Source organism: Narcine bancroftii, chromosome 3 (genome assembly GCF_036971445.1).
Source record: "Narcine bancroftii isolate sNarBan1 chromosome 3, sNarBan1.hap1, whole genome shotgun sequence".
NCBI classification, from domain to species: domain Eukaryota; kingdom Metazoa; phylum Chordata; class Chondrichthyes; order Torpediniformes; family Narcinidae; genus Narcine; species Narcine bancroftii.
In genome coordinates, this window is record NC_091471.1 from 201,008,345 (window position 1) to 201,031,028 (window position 22,684).

The 22,684-nt window shown below is 40.5% G+C and overlaps 1 long non-coding RNA gene across 3 annotated transcripts in view; it reads right to left on the minus strand.

The window, feature by feature from the left end:
* LOC138758023 (uncharacterized) overlaps positions 1-22,684 on the minus strand; it is a 120,243-nt gene that overhangs the window by 36,521 nt on the left and 61,038 nt on the right. The window contains exons 2-4 of one of the 3 annotated variants that reach the window (XR_011354063.1): positions 12,817-12,957; positions 7,272-7,398; positions 2,350-4,411 (exon numbers count right to left, since the gene is read on the minus strand). This is a non-coding gene — a long non-coding RNA (uncharacterized lncRNA). Of the gene's footprint in view, positions 1-2,349; positions 4,412-7,271; positions 7,399-12,816; positions 12,958-22,684 lie in introns of those variants that run through there. The other 2 variants (XR_011354065.1, XR_011354064.1) reach the window with 2 other exon arrangements.

Genomic DNA, 22,684 nt, shown 5'->3' on the forward strand with positions numbered 1-22,684 from the left:
GATAGATGAACCAACGGAGTGGGTGAGTTTACTCGTTGTTGTGGACAAAAAAGAATGGAAAGTTTAGAATTTGCCTGGATCCAAGGGATCTAAACAGAGCAACAAAGAGAGAACACTTTAAGCTTCTGACACATGAAGAAATCGTGTCACAGTTTGCAAATGCAGAGTTTTTCAGCAAATTGGATGCATCATCAGGATTTTGGCAGTTAAACCTAGATAAAGCAAGTTCAAGTTAAAGACTGTGCACATTCAAAGGTCCATTTGGCAGATACAGAATCCTAAGGTTATCATTCAGATTTGCCTCAGCTTCTGGTCTGCTCTTATTTACACTGCTGATTCATGAATGCAACACCCGAACCAGCTCCAACAGAGTCATCAAGTTTGCAGATGAAATGACAGTAATTGCCCTCATCATCAACAACAATGAGTTGCACTATAGAGAAGAGGGGGAGAATCTCATGAAATTGTATGAGAATAGCAATCTTATTCTCAATTTTGACAAGAAAAAGGAGATGATTAATATGGACTTCAGGAGGACCAGACAACCACCCTCCACTACACATTAATAGCTTGATAGTGGAGAGAGTGGAGAGCACCAAGTTCCTCCGAGTCCACATGAGAAGTAACCTATACTGGACACACAACATCTCCTCACTTGACAGGAAGGTGCAACAGTGACTGCACTTCCTTAGAAGGCTGCGACGGGGACTTCCGGTTGTCTGCAGCTTGGTGTAACAGCAGTAGCCAGAAGCTCTTACTTATTTTAACTTATTCTACCCATTTGTTTCTTTATTTCACAACCAAAGTGCTTCATATTTGAAGGCTTTCTTCTTTAATCACATTTACTTTAATCTGGGAAGAAAAGAAGAAGTCAGCTAATTTAAGTTTGGAGGCTATTTCTGATCTACTGGCTCAGCACAGACAGCCATTACCGATGAATTTAAAGCTATTTTAAATCAGATTGATGATAAATTTGAAGTCCGATGTTCAACCCAGGAACTCATCTTTTGAGTTTATTCTGAACAATTTGACTGACCCTGTCGATGGATTAGAAGAGATCTAGTCCAAACTAAGTGACAGTAATTCAAAGTTAATGGCAAAAGTTGCTGACGTTGAAGGCAGGAGCAGATGACAAAATCTATGTATTCTGATCTTGACTGAAGCTACCGAAAGTGGACAACTTACAATTTTTTGTAAAGAATTCCTCTGTTTGGTTTCTGGGAAAGAGTTGCTCCCACCTCCACAAGGGAATGATAGAGCACATTGCTTACTATTACTCAAGCTGGCTCAGGGGCAGAGACACTGCGCATGGTCATTATACAGTTGTATCAATATCAAACTAAGGATTTTCTGATTCATGAAGCTTGTCATAGAGGGAAACTTGAATATCGTGGCCAGCAGATCAGATTGTAAAGGTTACTGTCTTTACATTTTGAAGGTGTGTGCTCGATATAGAGATATGTCAGAGTTATATAAGCGTGATTCCAAGCCTTCCCTGCTATATCCCATGCACCTCCTCATCACACTTTCCAATGGTTGTAAGAAGTGGCATCCCTCAGTTGAAGGGGCTCAGAATTACATAGATGGTTTCCCCACTACATCTCATCTAGTGTGAATCCCTACTCGATGGCTGAAACTGATTGACTATTATTACTTTTTAAATGTCTAATAGCTATTATCTAAATAGCTTGGTAAAGTACTGGTTGGTTTTCTTTGCTTTGGCAACATATTATGGGGTTAAAAAAATTGTTGTAATCATGCATTTTTCTTTGTAGTAAAAGCATTGTGCTATTATATTTCTAAGTAAAGAACATTGAGAATTACACATTTACTTTTTCTTTCAGTATAAATGGTTTATATCATTACTTTATGATATATTTCTTAGAACTATATGAGAAATTCTAAAGATTTTTTTTACAATACAGTTGATGTTTTAGGAAAATTATGTAGTATTTAGAATTATTGACTATATTTACATAAACAAGAATGGAACAAGAGATCATGACTCCAACAGAAAGGTTTCTTTAAGTTAAGAATTATTGTTTTGAAGAGCTTGTTGTTGCTATTATCAGCAGTTGTCTGGCTTTTGGGGTTGAAGGAAGGGGGATAAAGGAGGGAGATTATTTTCTTGAGGTGGTTATGGCTTTGTGAGTTTCATTATTTTTTCTGGAGGGCTAACAACTGGAGTTTGGATATTAATTATGTTAATCAGTTTTTACAGTTTTAATTAAAAATATGGATAATTCGATCAATTTCCTTAATTGGAACATAAAAAGCTTGAACCATCTGGTTAAAAAGAAAAAAAGTGTTTTCACATATTAATCAATTTAAAGCCACAGTTATATTTTTACAAGAAATGCACATTTGTAGTCATGATAATTCTTGTCTTATGACAAGGTGGAGGGGGCAGCATTTTCATTCTTCACTTCAGGCTATAGCCAGAGGGGTATTGATTCTCATTAATCAAAATATTCCTTTTGTCCATCATCAGAGGTTTTGAATCCAAGCAGCAAATTACAAAGATTACTCAGTGGAGTTTCCAGTAGAATTGTTTATTTGAATTTCACGTGCACCCATTTAAGGCCAAAGAGAAATCCGCCCCATGCAGTGGTGACATCATCACATGGTCTAGGGTGTGTGCAGTGGCCTAAGCCATGAGACAGTGAGTAAGCCCTGATGGCGCCATCTTCTGCAGCTGCTCCACCAGTGCAGCTGTACAAATGGGGCTGGTTCACTTTCAGAGATGTGCACTGCCACACAACTCCCCCAGAATGGGCTTGGGCAGTCGGCCCCTCTATTTGAGTTGTGCCATTTGCATCGGCTGGCTTAGGTCCAAAAGCATTGGACAGTGTAAAGTTCCTTCCTGCCCCCAACGTCCAGAGTAAAGGCTTTTCCCAGTCGCTGGAGGACATTGTACTGGCCCTCGCACGGGTGCTGCAAGGGGTCCGGGTGCGGGCCTTGCCAGAAGAAAATGAACTCTGCTGAGTCCAGTTCTTTGGGGATGTTCGCTGGGTGCTTGCCGTGGAGGGTTGGCGTTGGGGGTGTTAACAAGGCGAGCTTGCTGCGGAGGTCCAAGAGAAGTGTCGGGGTCTCACCCAGTCCAGTGCCTGCTCCGAGAAACTCCCCTGGCAGTGTCAGTGGTGCACCGTAGACGAGCCCTGTGGACAAGACTTGGAGGTCTTCCTTTTGAGCCATTCGTATGCCAAACAGTGTCTGGCCTAGTGCTCTCGTGCAGGTCTCAAGGACGGTCGGGGGCAGCACATTCAACTCTGCTCCAGTGTCCACTAAGAAATACCGACCGTTGGTTTTGTCCACCACATGGAGGAGACTGTTCATGTAGCCAGCTGTCGCAGCCATCAGCGACAGTTGGCCCAGTCATTTCCCTGGTTTGAGCAGGGTTGGCGGCATTTGCAAGCTTGTGCTCCCCAGCGTTGGTGATAGAAATATGAGGTCGCATGGTGGTCCTCGATCTTCTGTCTGGGAGAAGGTTGTGGTCGGCTGGGTACAGGTCAGGTGACCTGGATCATAGTGGCCTCGTTCTCTTTCTTTATCTGCCACAGCATGTTGACGTGGGCTACGACCTTCCTAGGGTCTGAGAAGTCCTCATCCGTTAGCAGGAGCTGGAAGTCCTCTGGCATTTGTTTGAGGAAGGCTTGCTAAAACATCAGGCAGGGCTTGTGACCCTCTGCCAGTGCAAGCATCTCATCCATCAATGCGGACGGGGCTCTGTCCCCCAGGCCATTGAGGTGCATCAGCCTGGGTGACAGAGTTTTGAGGGTGATATACTTGCCCTCCTCGGGAGAATTGTGGATCAGGTGGTCCTCTCTGGCCGTCATTTCTTCATCGAGGACACTCACCATGTGGAAGAACATGGTGGACTCCGAGTGATCTGCTGGAGTTGAAACTGAGCCTCCGCTTACCAAAACCATGTGTGGGTCTGGTGGGTCCAGAAGGGAGGGAGCTTTACTTAAATGGTATTGATTGACAAAGAGTCTATTTTTTAAGACCAGATATCGTCTGGGCTCATTGGGCTAGTGGGGTTTCCAGTAGAACTGTTTACTTGAATTTCACGTGTGCCCCTTTAAGTCCAATGGGATTTCCACCCCGTGCAGCAGTGACGTCATCACGTGGCCCGGGGCGCAAGCAGTGGCCTAAGCCATGAGGCAGTGAGTAAGCCCTGACAGCGCCATCTTCTGCAGCTGCCCTGCCAACGTGGCGGTACAAACGGGGCCAGTTTACTTACAGGGATGTGCGCCACCACAATGATCATTCTGAGATAAATGACATTCAGGAAATTTTATTCCTGACTTTACACTTCTGAATTCACAGATGACAGCAGTTTGATGAAGTTTTTTGGATTGGTTAAATATTCCCTCACTTTCTTTGGTTAATCAAATGAGATTAGATGAGCCTATAACACAAGAGGAAATAGCTACTATTATTTCTTCATTGCAATCTCAAAAATATCCTGGACCTTATTGGTTCCTGTGGAGCTCTTAAAATCATTCTCTTAATTGCTTTCACTTCATGTAAGTTCTAAGTTATCTGATTCATTTAAGCAAGGTAATCTTCCAGCATCTTTTAATGAAGCATGTACATCTCTCATAGTAAAGAAAGGTAAAGATCCAGCTGAGTGCTCCTCCTACAGGCCAATTTCTTTATTAAATGTAGATGTTATAATCTTGGCAAAAGTATTGGCCCATAGATTTGAAAATATTCTACCATCAATCATTTCCGAAGATCAGATTGGTTTTATTAAAATCTGTTATCCTTATTTTAATATTTGTCATTTATTGGATACTTTGCACTTACCTCAAATGCAGTTCCTGAATGTGTTCTTTCCTTAGATGCAGAGAAAGTGTTTGATTGGGTGGAATGGAGATACTTATTTGCGATTCTAGAAAAATTCTATTTTGGACCATGTGTTATTTCATGGATTAAACTACTGTATTCATGCCCTACGGCTTCAATTCTCACTAATTTTCAGCAGATGCAGCCCTTTAATCTCCAACAGAAAACATTCAAGGGTGTCCTTTAAGCCCATTACTTTTTGATTTGGCCATAGAGCCATTAGCAATTGCATTTTGAGAAAGCGAGGATATTTCAGGGAAGGGAAGGGAAGTGAACATAAAGTTTCCCTCTTCTGCTTTTCATATCAAGCCCTGACACTTCTTTTACCTTCTATACTATAATTACTTTCCCAATTTATTCAGATTAAATTTGCATAAAAGTGAACTTTTCTCTTTGAATGCTAATGCATCAGTTTACACTAGTCTCCTTTTTAAGATTGTGACATATCAATTTACTTATCTTGTTATTGTAGTTACAAAGAATCACAAGTATTTTTTTAAAAGAAAATTTCCTTGCTATATTAAAACATGGGAAACAATCTTTAACATGAAGGTCGCCCCTTTATATCTCTCTGGTTGGTCGTATTAATTCTATCAAAATGATTATTTTACTTACATTTTTATATATTTTTCAATCCATACCAATTTTCATTCCCAAATTGTTTTTTTAAATTCAGTTATATTGTCTTATTTATGGAAGAGTAAGTGCCCTCATCTAAATAAAGTTCATCTTCAAAAATCCAAAAATAACGGCAGTGTGGCACAACCTAATTTCAGATTTTATTACTGGGTGGTCAATATAAGTAACATGCTTTGGTTACATTTTCATAATCGAGTAGACTGTACAGTTTGGGTAGCTATGGAGTTGAACTCTGCTAAAACCTTTTCCATCTCAGCACTTCTTGAATCCTCACTTCCTTGTTCTTTAAATAAATCAATTTACAATCCTGTTGTCAGGGATAGTGTGAGAGTGTGAGTGCATTTCAAAAAATTTTTGGACTTTATCGTTTTTCTCGTTCAAGTCCTATCTAAATCATCTTTTCAACTTTCTTTGCAGGATTTTGCTTTTCATGATTGGTACAGATTAGGTATTGAATGTTTCCAAAATCTTTTTATTGACAACAATTTTGCATCATTTGAACAGCTTTCTGAACAGTTCAATTTACCCAATACTAATTTTTTCAGATAGTTGCAAGTCAGAAATGCTCTTCATCTCACATAACTAACTTCTCTAGGGCACCTGATGTAAACATTACTGATAGGTTTTTTTTTAGGTTACAATTTTATTGCAAAGGTCTAATATCCATTATTTATGATAAGTTGGTAGGTTTAAGACACGCTCCCTTATTTAAAATTCAAAATGATTGGGAACAAGATTTTCAATATCAGACAAGGGTTGGTATTCAATTTTTTTAGGTGGTTAATACTACATCCTTATGTGACAATTTAAAGTTGTACATAGGGCTCATGTGTCTAAAGTTAAATTATCTCGTATCTATTCAGATGTAGACTCTTGCTGTGATAAATGTAAGAGGGGAGAGGCTTCTCTAATCCACATGTTTTGGACATGTGCTAGTCTCAAAAGTTATTGGAGTGATTGGCTTCAATTAATCCTTAATTGAAATTTGGAGCCTAATCCTTTGATCACTCTTTTTGGTACAACTAGAGAAGATGATGTTCTTTTAACTCCAATCAAACGCTAAATTCTATCTTGTGCATCTCTCTCAGCCACATGTGCGATATTGCTTAGATGGAAGGAAGCTGCCCCACCTACCCATGCTCAGTGGTTAAGGGACATTATGTCCTGTTTAAGTCTAGAAAAGATTTGTTACTCAATAAATAACTATAAGGTTACAAATATTGTGGGGCCCATTCTTGAATCTGTTCCACAACCTTTAGGGATAATAGAATTCTTAAACTTTAGTACTTTGCTGTTTAACTCCAGGAAAGAAATATATTCCTCTTTTTTTCACTTCATTTTAGCCATACAAGATGGTAAGGGGATGAGGTTCTGAGACATGTTCTGTCCGTGTTAAAATGATTAGATGTATTTATGTGTTACATATTATGGATGCATTCTATATGCCTTTATAACTTGCTGAGTTATGTAATTTATCATTTTATTGTGCATGCCATATGTACGTTTATATGTATAAAATCAACAGAAAATATTATAGAAAGAAAGAAGGTTGGGCCAGGAAAGGGTACTGGACACCATTCTGTCAACTGTCTACACAAAAGCTCTGGCCAGCTGTATCACGGTGTGGTACAGTTGCTGTAAAGCATCGGATCAGGCATCAATCCATAAAACGATAAAAGTGGCATAAAGCATCACTGGGATTGCCCCCCCCCTCCCCATTTAATGTTAGTTAATGTGATCACCGTTTAAAGAGAGCTCTCAAAATCTGTAAGGGCCCTTACCATTCCACACATAGCATCTTCCAGTTACTCCTGTTGGGAAAGAGATCCAGAAGTATTGGAGCCAGATCCAACAGACTGAGGAACAGCTTCTTCCCACGGCCAGTGAGGGTGCAGAATGATCGCTGAACTGTTAAAACAATTTAATAATAATAGTATTTATTAATAATGATCAACTTTTATATCTGCACATAAGACATGTATATGTATCATACGTCTGTATGTGTGCATTATTTTTACATTGTGGACCGGAGAACTCTGTTTCATCAGGTTATATTGTTACAATCAGTTGATAAATCGATTTGAACTTAAGTGTAATTTTCTTCTTAGTTTAAATTGATATCTTGACAATGAAGAAAATAGAATTGATAAAAAAAATTATAACAAGTATATTATGTAAATTTATATGTTATTAACAGAATTTTTTCTTTCTTTGGCTTGGCTTCGAGGACGAAGATTTATGGAGGGGTATGTCCACGTCTGCTGCAGGCTCATTGGTGACTGACAAGTCCGATGTGGGACAGGCAGGCACAGTTGCAGCGGTTGCAAGGGAAAATTGGTTGGTTGGGGTTGGGTGTTGGGTTTTTCCTCCTTTGTCTTTTGTCAGTGAGGTGGGCTCCGCGGTCTTCTTCATAGGAGGTTGCTGCCCGCCGAACTGTGAGGCGCCAAGATGCACGGTTGGAGGTGATATCAGCCCACTGACGGTGGTCAATGTGGCAGGCACCAAGAGATTTCTTTAAGCAGTCCTTGTACCTCTTCTTTGGTGCACCTCTGTCTCGGTGGCCAGTGGAGAGCTCGCCATATAACACTTAAATAGCAATGTGCTGTTTGGAGGAACTGAGACATTAGTAAAATGAACTGGAAAAAAATAGATGGCTGCCAAGCTAATAATAGTTTACTATATTCTGTAATTCATTACTGGTGAAATAATCAAGTTTTAAATATCTCGTCATCCATGTGCATTATCAAAACAAATGCTGTACTTCATTCTTGTGTGGTGTTAGTAAACAATACATAAGATTTGCCCTTTTCAAATGTACATCATTTTGGTTTTAAATGAATTGAATTATCCTGCTAACTCTTGTCAGAGACCTGGAAATTTTAATGGTCTGCATAAGGAATTTTAAAAGGTTGGATGGGCGAGGCTGTCTGGAAAATGGGTAATTCCTAAAAATGAATGGGTGAGAGTTCAGGGGCAGCATATTCCCATTAGAGTGAAGGGCAATGCTAACAGGATTAGGGAACCCTGAATGACACGAGATATTGAAGTCCTCATCAAGAAAAAAGGAGGCATCTGTCCTGCAGAAGAAGCTGGCGTTGTGAATCCCAAGAGAAGACGCGGTGATGGAGGAATGCAGTCAAGACAGTAATCAGAAGGGCAAAAAGTGGATAGGAGAGAGCTTTGGCAGACATGGCAAGGGAGAAACCAAAGAAATTCTAAAAGTATTGGGAGGAAAAGAGTACCTTTGGAGATAATAGGGGTCCAAAAGGACAGTGTGGTCATCATTGTGGAGCCACGGGAAATGGGCGATGTCCTGAACAAGAATAATTCTTAAACATATCATTCTTTACCTTCAGCCAAATATCCCACTATTCCATAGCTTTGCTTTCTTATCATTTTCAGCACTTCTGCCTGTATCCACCCTCCTCCCTCCCACCATCACCCAAGTGGATTTTACTACAAAATTCTATCATCTAGCACAATTGTTCCACTTCTCTGAGGTATCCTCAGTGCATAATGGACAGGTACGTGGCCATCACTTGGAATCAGTAGTGATATCATTTAGCTTTTTTAACAGATGGGAGACCTTCTGGGGTCAGTTAAGAGTGGGCTCACTGAACTTCAGACTAAGTTAACTAAGCTAATGGATTGAGGCTGTTGTGTTCTGAATAGGTTTGATGGGTTCAAAGAGAATCAAGGCTGGACGCATGTTATTAACAAAGAGGTGTCTTGAGGGGAATTCACAAAGGAGCGTAAACTCACAGACTAACCTGGATAATACACAAATAGCTACACATCCGATGCAAATAAATCACTGTTAAACATTCTTGATTCCTGATTGAGAACATAGGGATTAAACACACAATACCCACCATCCCTCTCTATCCCTAGCAATCACAGGAGAGTAAATTAATTATAATTAACAAGTATATCAAATGAATCTGGTCTGCAAAATCACCATAGCTCAGGATCCAGGATGGGCCTATCTCAGTTGGCCCTTTGGACCTGCCTGTGGCCTACAGGTTGGAGTTCAGTGATGGTCTCATGCAACAGCAAGAACAGAGAGCGTGAGAGAAACTCCATGTGCTGCTTTTTCAATGCAGGGCCCATCAAGTAACCTGCGAGGACCAATCACACATCAGCCTCACCTACTGGCAGATCTGTGGACCAAGAATCTCAAATCTGCTCCACCACCATTTCACCCGGAGCAGAGTGACTTTGGCACCTTGGAATCAAGGGCGCACGGTAAAAGTGGGCATATGGGGTTTGGTGGGGCGTGACGATGGGCAGAGGGTCTGGGCTGTCTCATGCTCCCATGATGAAGGAAGAACCGTGGTTTCCAATTGCCCCATTTGTCAATGAGTAAAACCAAGGGGGTGTCCTTGGGCATGGGAGCAGGCCAGGTATGGAAAATCAACTATATTGGGCCTTTCCCACACTAAAATAAAAAGTAGTATGCTCTCACAATAGTCAACACATACTCAATTGTCCTGGTGGTGGTGCCCTGTTAGTGGGCCAACCAGGTCAGCACCATTACAGGGCTACAATACCTCTCCTCCATGTATGGTGTACCGTGGGAGGTACAGTCTGACCATGGCTCACATGTCACGAGGCCAAAAATACAGGAATGGGTGGCAGAGGCTGCTTTCTCATGGCTGCTGCGTACACCCAACCAACCATAGGCATCCGAGTTAATTGAGCCAATGAATGGCCTGCTCACAATAGTCAATTGGCACGTGAAGTGACTTCCAGTTTGGTTCCAGACAGAGAGGTGGTCTGACCTTCCACAATCCACATTCCCACCAGGTTTCAGACCACAATACATTCCACCCCTCAGAACTCAAAACACTCGCCAATCATACATCAATGCAGACTGGGAGCTTTCTGGATAAATTTACAAAGACAACAGAAAAGACAAAATCCCACCACTACAAGAGTGACCCAGTGAATGGCACACTGACACCCACCAATATACTGCAGGGGTGGTTCAGTGTGCTGCAGCAAGCAGTGGACAACTTCAATTCCTGTCCAATTGGCTGGGGTGGGGAGGGAGAAGAGGTCCCCACCCTCATGCCATCTGGCATCCTCTAATATCCCTCAGGACCCTGAGCAACCACAAGGACAGCCTACCAAGGGGGAAATTATAGCGCGCGGGCCCCAGAGATACACAATGGGTGAACTTAATTTGTCATGTATTCACACCATAAAACTAACCAGACAGGAATGAATTTTGTACTCCCCCCACCCCCAACAGGAGAATGCACCGTTGGAAAACACTACTGATCATCCCTGCTTTGATTGGCATCATGCAAGCCTACAACACATTCCTCAGGGTCGCCTACGAATACACCAGCACATGCTACTGAAGGACTTCCACAGAAATGGGCTGTTTGCAGGAACTGGTTAATTGCACGACCTTCATTGCTCTGATGGAGAGGGGTGCCTATGGCAATGAGCTCCTACCTACCTCCATCTTTACACATTACATCCAGTGTCCCCTGGTGGGGTGGGTGTTTCAGGAACTGTTTTCTTCCTCCCTACAAGCTGGAAACCACTATAGTCCTGTCTCTTGGAGTGACTCCCCAACCGGTGAACAGGGCCAGGGAATGTTGGTGCAGATGTTTTGATGAGGATTGGCCCAGTCTGCTGGTAGGGCATAGTGAATGTGAGCAAGAAAGGTATCCAGGCACGCCAGAGTCCACAGTTGAGGGCAGTGCAAAGCTGGGTCTCTGGATGCTCAAAGCACACACTGGTTATGCAGACACCATACCTACCCCTGGCTCCCTGTGGAATGATACGGTTGTTGCTTTCTAACATATGTAGTGCCTTATATCCATCATCTTAACAACCTTGGGGGAGCACCTAGCCTACCACGGACACCAGGACAGAAGGGCGGGAAGGTTGTGAATGATTGCTTTCTCCCAGTATGGCACTGCCCTCTTGTCCCATGAAGTTATCCACATGACCAGCAAGCAGGAGATGCTGGCCAATGAGACAGCTATGGCACTATGGCATATGGAGGATGATCTGACTTGAATGGCAACAGACTTGACGGCTGTCTTCATGGTTACTTTGCAGAACCAGATGGGGCTGGACTACCTACTCACTGCTGATGGTGGTACCTGCACAATGATTGGTAAGGAGAGCTGCACTTACATTCCTGATGAATCAGGGAATATCTGACTGAGCATATCTGAGAGTTGGAGGGTAAAACTGAAATATCAAGGGACTGGTTCCTGCAAAATGACACATCCTGGGAAAGCTTGTATTTCTTTAGGGCTTGGGGGAGTCAGTGGGTTATTGCCATTCACTAGGTCATTATAATCTCTCTCGTGTGGTTGGTTTTTGATTTTTCTGTTGTCTGTAAATTTATCCAGAAAGCTCCTAGTCTCTATTCATATATGTAATGATTGGTGAATGTTATGACTTCTGAGGGGTGGAATGTAGTCTGGATTGCATAGGGTCAGGTAACCTCTTCATCTGGAACCTAGTTGGAAACCACTTCATCTGCCAATTAAGGTCAAGCCCTGCCCACAGGTCAGCACACATTTGGTCATAGGCCCCCTTTAATTGCCTCATCAATACCTGGGCCAGACTCTCCAGCTGGTGGAGCTATAAAGCCCACCGTGTATGAGCCATTTGCCTCTTTTCTTCTGGGTTGAACACTAGCTCTATTTGATTGTGAACCATGGGCAATGTTGGAGAGACATTTGTAAGGTGTGCACAGACAAAAGGTTGGGGAGCTATGTATTGCGTGTTTAGAAATTACTGCACCTAGTACAGCTTAGCTTAACTTAGTTAAGAGCTGTGACTGCTAGAGATCTCAAGAGGTGGTGGGTATTGAATGTTATAACTTGCAAGTGGTTGTAAGTGTGATATTTAATCCTGTGTGTGCATGTGTGTGTCTTTTAGCCCTGATCTGACTCCTCTGTGCATGTAAATAAAAACTACTGTTCAACCAGCCCGTGTTCAGATTCATTGCCCTTGGAATCTGTCAAACTGGTTTCACAAACACAAGAGGCTTGTTCCAGTATTGGTTAAAGGGGCCAGACTTGTAGGTCTGCTTCTGGGAAGTCCAAGACAGTAATCTTTCTTCAAGTTTCTTCTTTAATAACCTTTGCCATGTCCACATCAGGATCCTTTGTAATGTTCACTTAGTCCCTTGGATCTCTTCCCTCTGTGCAGCCCTGATCATTTCCATGCCCAACTTTCTCCTTCAATTACCTTCCAAGATCACTAAGTCTTGCATTCACTGTCCTGCTCTTACCCTACAACCCATTAATAAATCTTAATCAATAATAAAAGGTTGCACATTCTTTTACACACCGGATGTGTTTTATTTCTACCAGGCTTCTGAAATCAGGCCAGGTCTCACTGATCTTTGTGTTGCCAGTGTAGAGTTGGTATTCAGTCATCGTGTGAGACAAGGTTCATTGAAAGCAATAATTTGGCTGCAAATGGTAGCAACTGGGATAGGAGACAGTTCAAAAGTGGAGGTAAAAATTAACTAAAACCACTCAAAAAACTTTTAAAAAGCATTTAAAATATGTTTAATTAAAACACGAGCTGTTAACTAACTAATAAAACACTGTAATAATGAAAATCAAACTGAAGAGCTTACCTTTTGACTCTAAAATGGGCCACACTAGATGTGCCAATGATGGCCCATGTAAAGTTGAAGATCAGATACCCCCTGTATCTAACCCCACAAGCTTTGCAAAGTAGTTCTGCAGTTAATGAAGTCCAGGGGCAGTGTGAGGTGTGAGTTGCATCTGGTCATGACATCCAGCATGTTCCTGATTTCCCAGCCAGCAGACCTCTCAGCTCACTCCAGCCCATTATGCTTCACAGTATCCTAATTTCCCAACCATCATTGAGAAATACTTCTTCCTGAGTTAACGCTCAAGTATAAATCTTGTAGTTTCAGAAAAAGATTTGCTCTAATCTATTTCTCTGATTCCCATTAGTAAGACCAATCAGTTCCATTCTAATGGAATTATCATAATGAAAGAATCAAAAGGCTGCCACTCAACTTCAACCAACCATAATGCATTCACCCAATGTGTGTCATTCCCAATCTCTCATTTTTCTCTTGCAGATATTTTGCTGCTGCATGTGTGCAGATGTTTGTGGTCACTTTACAAAGAGATGGAGTATATAGTGAACGTGCAGTGAAATGGGATCTCCAAGCATCTTCACTGACTACATAGCCTTGGTCTGGAAGGTTATATTCACCTGAACTTTAGTGTGGTGCACCAAAATCTGGAACAAAGTAAGATAACTGACCTAAAGTGGCTGTGATAGGTAGGAAGGGGAAGTAATAACGTAAGTCGCAATAAATTTCTTTCATTTCACAACTGCAAGGTTTGTTCATGCTTTAGCCCCTTGATAAGTTTAATGGTGCGATTTGAAACTTCTTCATTCAGGTTCATTGCTATGGCTCCAGTTATTCTAGAACAATGTGTGGCTTTTCAGATTTTGCCCTCCCTTTGGACTGGTGATCAAAGATAACCTGGATTTTTTCAAATCATTGATAACCAGACTTAATTACATCCATCGAGCCAATGTTAAAAAGTCCCGAGTTGATGTTTCTCCAATTCCAGTGCCTGCACTACGTCAGGAAATATCTTTCATTATTTCCCTTCATTCCCTTGTATTCTTGGATTGTTTGCATGGCTATTATTTCATTTTTGTTATTATTGCACAGTGCTTATTTAATTCTATTCCTGATACTAATAAGCAAACAACGTTTCCTTTCATACAGCCAGACAACTTTAGCTTTCTAAAGCAGTGAACCTCATTGAGGTTCAATAATAACCCTTCATAAATGGACCTTTAGGACTTCTGGATCCACCAGGCTACATTAGTCAAATTAATTATTCCATTGATTTTATCCTTTAGTTTGTTAAAATGTATTATTTCTCTCACTGATAACTATTTTTAGTCCTACATAAAAGGTCATCATTTTGTGTGTTTGGCCCTTTTAGCAGCGCTTTCTGCTGTGTGTACATTGCTTTTTCTTGCTCCATGATGATTTCAGGCTGATTCAGGGTCTCGCTTCATTTACCTGGGCATATTTTGTTTCTCCCTATTTACCTAAATCCATCTCCTTTGGTTTGGTGTTCAAGATTAGAGGCAATGACTTTTCTAAATTACAACTTGCAATTATCTAATTAATATTAGGCATAATTTCCCACATCAGAGGAGAATAAGTTATTAGTACCTTGATTTACATTTGTCCACTGGCATAGTTGGAGCTGATACATTAAATACCATCAGTGATATGTCACAATAGACATATATATAACATATATATCAAATTATATATACATTTGCAGAGCAGAAGTGGTCCATTCAGCCCAAACATTCTGTGTTGATATTTAACCATCGCCCATAACTTCTTCTATACTTTTCTCTTTATTCTACCTTGCTTATCCAGCCTGCCCAGGTAAATGGATACCAGTCACCTCAGCCACTTCACATGTGAGCCAGTTCCACAAACTCCCCAATTATGAATCACTTGAATTCTTGGTGAAAAATTTTTGTTGATGATCTTTAGTATTCCTCATTTTCACAAGTTGATCATTCTCATTATCTCAACTTTCTCAAAATCTTCCATATACAGTATTTGTTAGATATCTGCGAGGCTATCCCTCAATCTACTTTTTTTCCAGTAGAAGTAAATGTAAATGATTAATCTCTTCCTTGGAGATTTATCCTCATACATCTCTTGTCTTGTAAATTTTTCTCACACTATTATCTCACTATTAATTTTAAAACACACCTTCTGAATTTGTCCAAAGGACCCAAAATGTGGTCTAAATATTCAAGTTTGTTTATTATTGCATGTATTGAGATGCAGTGAGAAAGTTTATTTTGCGAGCAGTCCAGGTAGTCAACCCATACGTAGTACAACAAGTAAAATTCAGTACAGGGTGGAGAGTTACAAAGAGAGATCAGTTAGTACAGAGTGAAATTAACATAATGTTGCTAGTGTGTGGCTCATTTCAATCTGAAAATGGTGGGAAAGACACTGTCCTTGATTCTGATGTTACATGATCTCAAACTTGTGAAACTTTTTCCCGACTGGAGGGGTGTGAAGAGGTGTGGTTGTGGTGAGATGAGTCTTTTAACATGCTGTCTGCTTTTCCAAGTCAGCAGGAGATATAGATGAAGTTGATGGAGGGAATGGGGATTTGTGTGAGCTGTGTTCCCAACTGTGTAGTTTCTTGCAGATTAAACTAATTTAATCTTGACTTTTCAATTCCTCCCTTCAGCAAGTAAACCATGCTTCTTGTTCATTTTTATCTCCTTTTAACCCTGTCACAATTTACAGTAGGATGTATGTTAGTTTTCATGGTAACCTTTGATCTTCTCCTCCATACAGACTTCTACTTTCAAACCAAACATTTGACCTATTTATTCTTGTGAATAAAGGTATTGGATGAATCCTGCTGACTGGAATCATCTGTTAAAATCAGAATTGCTGGTGTTTAGCTGTTTAAACTTCACTAAGGCTTGGACTTGGCACTGCTAGCTGTCAAAGCCCCAGTCCTGAGTAGAAGGTGGCATGGCAGCTGGCACTCTGTTCTGTCACTGGAATCCACTGACTCCAATCAGGGAATTTCCATTCAGAACTTACATCAGGTCAGACCTTCTAATTATTTTAATTTAGTTGATTCTTGTTATTTATTTTTAAGTGGTTTAACATTTTTAATTTAAATTTGAACACTATTTCCTATTTTTTAATAAGCTTCAAATACATCTGAATGATGGAAACATTTAAAATTATTGGAAGTGCCTCTGCTTTGACATAACATTGTGTAGGGTAAAAAAAACCCTTCCCTGTCTTTGCCCTTTCTCAAAGCTGCCCAGTATGCACCTGAGGCCTAGTTTCCACTGGATATCACGGTCTAACTCGGAAGGTGTTGAGGGGCAAGGAAATGGACCCAGATAGGTATAGGTATGCAGGGACCTCAGGCAGAGACTTTGGCCAGTTTGGTTCACCAATAGTTATGCTTTTCTGCTTTGAAATTAATTTATGTGACATGCTTACTCTGCCAGTTTCCTAATATTGCCTTGGTATTGACTATAGCCTCCTATTTGCAACTATCAATTAATTTAGAAATTATGTTTCTGATTGTAAAATCTTAATTTTAATGTTCTCTAAACTCATCCATATATAACCACACTAAGTCTTTGAATATCAAAAAACCGGGACAATTTGTCAAAAGTCTAATGGAAATCTGGATATAGTTAATGATCTTGGACAAGGATAAACATCTGCTTCATCTTTATCTACTCTTCCAGATAATTTCTATTGTGATTGAGGCTCATTAAGAGTGTTGCTTTATCATGATTTTATTCTTTTTCTCATTTTATCCTGATGAATAAAAGAAAAAAAAAGGAAGAAAAATTATAGAGATGCAGATGTGTTTGCTCCTGTTCCATAATTTGTCCAGACTGATGTTGGCCTTTTTGCTATTGCAAATGTTCAAGTTCTAGCATTCTGTTCTTATTTTCTCGCTGATGCTCACTGTTAAAGGGAGCCATATTCCAATACATTTATCTCTGTTGTGTTTTTGATTTTCACGTCCAGGATGTTATTTTCCAGTTTTCTAAGCAGTCCACTGAACCATTCTGCTGTTAAGGCAATTAAATCTGCTGGATTCCTTCCTTTTTTCTTAATCGGATTGTTGATAATGTAAATTACCTCAATATATGCTTTTATATTTGCTTATGACCTTATCTGTGGAACCTCATTATATATGCTCTGTGAATCCATAAAGTCATCAAGAAATTGCCTGTTGACATACATCAAGAGAGTAACATCAAGGAGGCAGGCATCAAAGGTTTCAAATGAACATGATCTGTGCATTGAATGGGAATGTAAAATAAACATAATTCACAAGATCCTAATTAGCTGTGTAAGGAAAAATGTGCAGAGAATGCAAGGGAATATGTTAATAACTTTAGCCCTGATTGCTAATATTATGCATCATTCACTATGATACAATTGGTTGCTTGGTTTGCCCTCTTCCTGTTCTGATTATCCATATCATTCCTGCTGAGTTTGGACAGGATTAATGCAACCACAATGTTATTGAGGCCAATGAATTACAAGGGCCTATATCAATGATTGTAGCAAGCTTGCCTGATGAATTCTTCCCCTGAATTAAAATAAAAAAATGAGGAAAACATGTTATTTTGAATTTTATCAACTATTTTTCTGTTAATAATTTGCTTGCATTATAATCACCTTCAGGTGATATGGGAATTGATTAATTCTGGATAGAGTAAATAATATTAAACTAGAAGGAGACAGCATTAGATTGGAGATTGAGTGACAGGTTTGCAAAGAGAGACATTGAAATCAATATTCGATTTTGTGAAGAGTAAGGCAGCTCTAAACTGTGCTATCAATCATTCTTTCTCTCGAGAGTACCATCTAATGGAATTATTGTTGACCTACACTGTTAAATAATGTAGTGTCTCTCTCAGAGTGTCAATGTGGACTGGCACTCATCAGTCAATGCTTCACTTTAACAAGACAAGGCAAATCAATTACTCCTTTAACTAAACAAATACAATCAATGTAAGCAAAATAGAAAAAACCACAAGATGATTCGTAACAGTTTGTTATTTAAGCAGGAGTTATCACTGAAAAATCTAATCAATAGGCCATTTCCTTTCTATCAAATTCACTTTCCTCAACTTTCTTTCCCTTTTTTACAAACTTCCCTGGATTCCTTAATCCTCTTCTATAGGGAAAAGTGTCCATTAAACTCATTACAAAACTGACCATTAGAGAAGCCTATTATGGTGATCTGGAATGTATTTTACTATTGTGTGATATGTCCTGTTGTGACCCTGCTGGAACTGAGAGCTTGGTAGTAATGAATGAGGTCAGAACGTGAAGAATGTATTAATTTCTTAATCCTTTTGAACACTGAGTTTTGGTGTTGCAGTGGTAGGGTGGGGGTGGGGGTCAGTTAGGATGCTTTTTGTTTTTCTAGCAACTATATTGGGTCTTTTCTGGGGGGTTTTGTTAATATTTAAAGTATCAATATTGGTTCCAATAATAGTTAATTTTAAACAGAAATGCAGCCCAATTTTTTTCTGACTACTATCCATAAAAAGCCATTCAGAGGCTAGGTGGAGCTCTTTACAGAAAATATGAGGCCTCTATTCACCCTCCTCATCTCTATACCACTAAAGAATTTTTTGCCCAAACTCGCACACCTTTGCCAACCATTTCCAGTACGTGAAACCCACTGCGCTTGCGCAGATCCATCATGGCGTTGGAAAAGGACAGCATCGACGGGAACAGCCACAGAAACAACACCAGCAGCTTGACATCACAGCCTTCAGACCACAGGATGCTGATAATGCCCACAGCCAACCCAACAAGGGTACGTAGAGCTCATCTGGCTCCTACAATACTGCCCCCTAATAACTATAATGGCACATAATGTCTCAAATAATAATTACACAATTCTAAACAACAATCAAACACAGTACATTCCAATATTATGCAGATCTTCTTTCTTCATAAACCCAGAGGTTACCAGCACATGGCCTTGAAAAGGATTGATCTTTATCACCATTCTGGACCAATAAAGTCTGCAGTCTGTGTAGTGGGCAAGGGACAAGGTCCAGCAAACAAAATAAAGTCAGTTTGGACTTGTCAGAGTTCCTCTGTCTCCTGTTGAAGGCAGACTTTTCTTTCATCAACAAACAACGGTTTGCCGTTTTTGTTTGAATATTTTACTTAAATTTCTGTACATGTATTAATATCCAAATACTGAAAATAACAGTCATATATTCCAAATCAATTATGCATGCCACATATTAAAGTAAGAGAAAAGAAAAAGATAGAAATAAAAGATATAGCCACAGAAAAGCTAATAAAAAGAAAAACAAACCTGGTTAACAAAATATCACCACCATTCATACAACTTTGCCTTCTCAATATCATCATTTATTTATCCCAAGGAGTCAGCAAGGTTTCATGGGATTCAGGGAAAGTTCTTTATAAATTAATAAATACAGTATGTAAGTATAGGTACCAAATTTTCCAAAAAAAATCATATTTGTTCTTTAAGTTATAAGTAATTTTCTCAAGCGGTATACAACTATGTATTTCCACATGTCATCTTTCCATTCCTAAAGGCAAATCTGATTTCCATGTCACTGCTATATATTTTCTTGCAGCAGCTAATGCAATTTTCACAAATTCCTTTTGGAAAAAAATCAACTTCAATTTTTGTCTTATTGCCAAAATCTTTGGCTTGGCTTTGCGGATGAAGATTTATGGAGGGGTATGTCCATGTCTGCTGCAGGCTCGTTGGTGACTGACGTCCGATGCGGGACAGGCAGGCACGGTTGCAGCGGTTGCAGGGGAAAATTGGCTGGTTGGGGTTGGGTGTTGGGTTTTTCCTCCTTTGTCTTTTGTCAGTGAGGTGGGCTCCGCGGTCTTCTTCAAAGGAGGTTGCTGCCCGCCGAACTGTGAGGCGCCAAGATGCACGGATGGAGGTGATATCAGCCCACTGACAGTGGTCAATGTGGCAGGCACCAAGAGATTTCTTTAAGCAGTCCTTGTACCTCTTCTTTGGTGCACCTCTGTCTCGGTGGCCAGTGGAGAGCTCGCCATAGAACACGATCTTGGGAAGGCGATGGTCCTCCATTCTGGAGACGTGACCCACCCAGCGCAGTTGGGTCTTCAGCAGCGTGGATTCGATGCTTGCGGACTCTGCCAGCTCGAGTACTTCGATGTTGGTGATGAAGTCATTCCAATGAATGTTGAGGATGGAGCGGAGACAGCGCTGATGGAAGCATTCTAGGAGCCGTAGGTGATGCCGGTCGAGGACTCATGATTCGGAGCTGAACAGGAGCGTGGGTATGACAACGGCTCTGTACACACTGATCTTTGTGTGTTTCTTCAGGTGGTTGTTTTTCCAGACTCTTTTGTGTAGTTTTCCAAAGGTGCTATTTGCCTTGGCGAGTCTGTTGTCTATCTCTTTGTCGATCCTTGCATCAGATGAAATGGTACAGCCGAGGTAGGTAAACTGGTTGACCCAATAAAAGAAGCATTGGATCTTGCAGAAATTTAAATCCCATAACTTGTTCTAAAATATTTTCCAAATTCTATTCAAAATGGCCTCATATATTTTAATGCAAGAAGCATAGTGAACAAGGTAGATGAGCTGAGAGCATGGATAGATACTTGGTGTCACGATATTGTAGCAATTAGTGAGACCTGGCTACAGGAGGGGCAGGACTGGCAACCTAATGTTCCAGGATACATTTGTTTTAGATGTGATAGATCAGGGGGTAAAAAAAAAGGAGGAGGAGTTGCTCTGCTTGTTAGGGAGCACATTACTGCCGTGAGGATGGTATGGAGGGATCGACCAGTGAGGCTGTTTGGGTGGAATTGAGGGGTGGAGGAGGCAAGAGGGTGCTAATAGGGGTGTATTACAGACCACCAAATGGGCCAAGAGAATTAGAGGAAAAAATTTGTAGGGAGATAACGTATATGTGTGAAAATCATAGGGTAGTGGTCATGGGAGATTTTAACTTCCCACACATTGATTGGGATACCCATACAGTTAGAGGGTTGGATAGGCTGGAGTTCGTTAAATGTGTTCAGGATTGTTTTCTAAATCAGTTAGTAGAAGAACCGACTCAGGATGGTGTAATACTGGATCTCCTGTTAGGGATCGAGCTAGGTCAGGTACCGGACATTAATGTTGGAGTACCAATTGGGTCTAGTGACCATAATTCTGTTAGTTTTAGGGTAGTTTTAAGGAAGAGCAAGGAGAGGCCTAAAGTTGAGGTTCTGGTTTGGAAAAGAGCAAATTTCGTACGAATAAGAAGGGATTTGGGGAGTATTGAGTGGGACAGGATATTTTCAGGTAAGGATGTTAATGAAAAATGGAGGATATTCAAAAAAGAAATTTTGAGGATACAGAGTAGTTATGTCCCAGTCTGGATCAAAGGAAAGGCTGGAAGTCATAGGGAGGTTTGGTTTTCGAGGAATATTGGAAATTTGGTTAGGAGAAAAAGGGAGGTGTACAAGAGGTATAAAGAGCAGGGAGCTGAGAAGTTGAAGGAGGACTACAAGGAGTGTAGAAGGAATCTTAAGAAAGAAATTAAAAAGGCCAAAAAAAGGCATGAAGAGGCCTTGGCTGACAGAGTAGAAATAAATCCAAAGGGTTTCTATAAGTACATTAAAAGTAAAAGATTAGTGAGAGATAAAATTTGTCCCCTTGTAGATAGCGAGGGTAGGCTGAGTGAGAAGTCTAAGGAATTGGGGGAAATTTTAAATGATTTCTTTGCCTCAGTATTCACTAGGGAAAAAAATGAACCAGTTGAAGTAAAGAAAAATAGTGGGGAGGTCATGAAGCATATAAGGATAACCGAGGAGGTAGTGATGGCTGTGTTAAAAAATATAAAGGTGGATAAATCTCCTGGACCGGACAAAATATTCCCTAGGACACTCAGGGAGGCTAGTGGACAGTTAGTGGGGCCATTAACAGAGATATTTAGGATGTCACTGGCCACGGGGATGGTACCAAAGGATTGGAGGGTGGCGCATGTGGTTCCTCTGTTTAAGAAAAGGTCCATATGCAAACCTGGGAATTATAGGCCTGTAAGTCTGATGTCTGTGGTGGGCAAGTTGATGGAAAGTGTTCTGAGGGATGCTATTTACAAATTTTTGGAGGTACAAGGATTGATAGGGAGTAATCAGCATGGTTTTGTCAGGGGTAGATCATGCTTGACAAATCTGATTGAGTTCTTCGAGGGGGTTACAAAAAAGGTTGATGAAGGGAAAGCTGTGGATGTTGTCTATTTGGACTTTAGTAAAGCTTTTGACAAAGTTCCCACAGGAGGTTAGGAAAAAATGTGGAGGCATTAGGTATAAATAAGGAGGTAGTGAAATGGATTCAGCAGTGGTTGGATGGAAGGTGTCAGAGAGTAGTGGTAGAAAATTGTTTGTCCAATTGGAGTCCGGTGACTAGTGGAGTTCCTCAGGGTTCGGTCCTGGGTCCACTATTATTTGTTATATATATTAACGATCTGGATGTAGGGGTAAAGAATTGGATAAGCAAGTTTGCGGATGACACAAAGATTGGTGGTGTTGTGGACAGTGAGGTAGATTACCATAGATTAAAAGGTGATTTAGGAAGGCTGG